The 2,500-nt window shown below is 42.0% G+C and overlaps 1 protein-coding gene across 11 annotated transcripts in view; it reads left to right on the top strand.

Moving 5' to 3' along the window:
* The window catches only part of LOC308332708 (neurexin-1a-like), a gene marked incomplete at both ends in the record, with an annotated part of 160,798 nt that overhangs the window by 113,380 nt on the left and 44,918 nt on the right, over positions 1 to 2,500 (top strand). The gene's annotated exons all lie outside the window — the stretch shown is intronic.

Genomic DNA, 2,500 nt, shown 5'->3' with positions numbered 1-2,500 from the left:
TCCAGTGGAAACCTCGTATGAATCTGATCTCAGGTCAGAATGGGTTAAAGAGCCAAACACGTGTCTTTGGACCCGTCCTCTTTTCAAGGGATTCGCTATACTTCAATACCCAGGCAGAGATCCTGATGAGAAAGTCTGCTGGTAGCCCCACACACACACACACCCAGCCCACTTCAATGCCACAGCTGGGACACACGGTGGAAGTTTCAGGGCATTGAAGTAGAGAATTCCTTGAAAAGATCGAGGAACAGGACAGGCAGCGTTTACTCTCACAGAGAGATAGAGACATATTGGATTCACTCTCTCTCTCTACAGACTGTGAGTTCCCTGAAGGATTCACTGAGGACTTCATGTTGCATTCTTGTTTTTTCTTTCGAATATGAAAAGGTCCAGATCTTGTGCTATTTTTGAGACTTAAGGGAGTAAACTAGTTCCCCACCAAAAATAGTAAAATACTATGTGAGGCTATGCACGTGACATCAACTGAAATGTCATGCAGGATTGAGCTCAATATTATAATATTTCTAATAGTAGAGAGGCTGCCTGGTAAACGGAAAAGGTCGCTGCCCGGATCAAGCCTCAGCTCTCCTATCTACGCGCCCAAAGTCTGAGCAGTCATCTGCTGGGTAAAGGTGGTTTATCCTCCCCTGGGCCAAAGAGTTCAACACTTTATTCCCTAATCTGAAGTGGATCAGAAATGATCAAGTGTGAAATAGAATTGGGCCTAACACAGAGCCTTGGGGGACCCCGGTCAACTAGGTGTATATATAGGGTTTAATCCAGAAAAGCCGGGAACACATCCGTGTAACATTTAAAATCCGTTGGCTAATTAAAAATAGCAGATATACAAGCATACAGAGCGTCACTTTGTGCCACACTACGATCTTGTACATCTGCTATTTTTGGTCTTAATTAGTTTGTTATATTCTTGTGACGTTCCCTTTTATGTCTAAGAATGACAATGTTCACTCATTGCTTATATATGAATCTATCATATCATACATATCCGAGTCGATGTGCGCCTGTTCTTTGTTATACTTATGACACGACATGGCATAATTCCCTTTGAATAACCGCCATTTGCGTATCGCAAACCTTGGAGGCTTTAACCCATTCTGACCGGGCACCCATTTTGGTGTTAGCATCATGTTATGCTTTACCTATTGAAAAATAGCAGATCTACAAGCTCATATCGCGCCACCGAGTGGCGCGATACGAGCTTGTAGGTCTGCTATTTTTGAAAAATTCGAAGAACGACTGACATTTTTAGAATCTGATCTCAGGTCAGAATGGGTTCATCAGACCAGTGTGTGTCCAGTGGAAACCTCGTATGAATCTGATCTCAGGTCAGAATGGGTTAACAGCTAATATAGTCTGGTCTCCTCCGAAGCCTGTATGAAGACTTCCCATCCCAGCATTATGCCTATAAACGCTATAGCATATTGTTACACACCATTCAGCAATTTTGATAAAAAACACAATGAATGCATTAAGATTAAAAAGCATCTCCACGGTACGTATTGTACATTATGACTAACATAACACTGTCCGTATCTGTTTCACGAGTAGAAGAGTGCAGCTGTATCAGTTTCGTTTCCAGCTGAAGTGAACTCTGACCTTCACAATTAAATTTGATAATGACGATGACAGTGAGTGAAAGTGATTATTATTATTACTATAATTACGGTCATCAAACACATTAGACGTTATGAGTCATGAAATGTCGAGCAGTATGGGTGGATGGATGACGACAGGCAGACATTTATATAGATATTTACCGCCATTATACTGACCAACCAGGTCACTTTGCCTGCGTGTGCAAACATAATTCTTCCAGTCAAATTGAATCGGATGAATTCAGGGATATGCTAGCCGCCGCAGACCCTTTTAGCCGTCTGTAAAAGTGCCTTCTCACCAGACCATGAATGCAGCTTTTTTTTCCCACTAGGGCCAAAATAAATGCAAATGCTCCCTTTTCCATGCCCATATACTGTTGAGTACCTAAGTAAGCGTTTATACTGTACTGTACCCAAGCCCATATACTGTACTTTACCAAGATAATTCACCTTTAGCAAAGCCCCGCCCTCTACCACTTAGACACTCCCACTTGGACACTTTCCAGCCGGGCTCATTCATTCCAATGTAAATATCATGGATTTTACACATTAAATACTGGTTCATTTTTGGAAACAGACCTTCAAAATCTCAAATCAGGAGAAAATCTACTTCATTATCGACTTTTCTCTGTCCCAGCGCCACACTCTCGCGGGATCTATAGCATCTATCTATCTATCTATCTATCTATCTATCTATCTATCTATCTATCTATCTATCTATCTATCTATCTATCTATCTATGGATCCCGATGGATCTCCAACTTCAAGTTACCGACTCTGTGCTCCATACAGCCGGGCACCGTCTAGTCTTCCTAAATGAACAATCTTTGGTATCGCGCACTGAAAATATCCGATCCCCGGCTATTTTCGCCCCTCTGACATTC

The sequence above is a fragment of the Protomyctophum bolini genome (genome assembly GCF_963924005.1).
Source record: "Protomyctophum bolini genome assembly, chromosome: 18".
NCBI lineage: Eukaryota > Metazoa > Chordata > Actinopteri > Myctophiformes > Myctophidae > Protomyctophum > Protomyctophum bolini.
The sequence above is the reverse complement of the archived record's forward strand: the minus strand, read 5'-3'. Positions and strand labels throughout refer to the sequence as shown.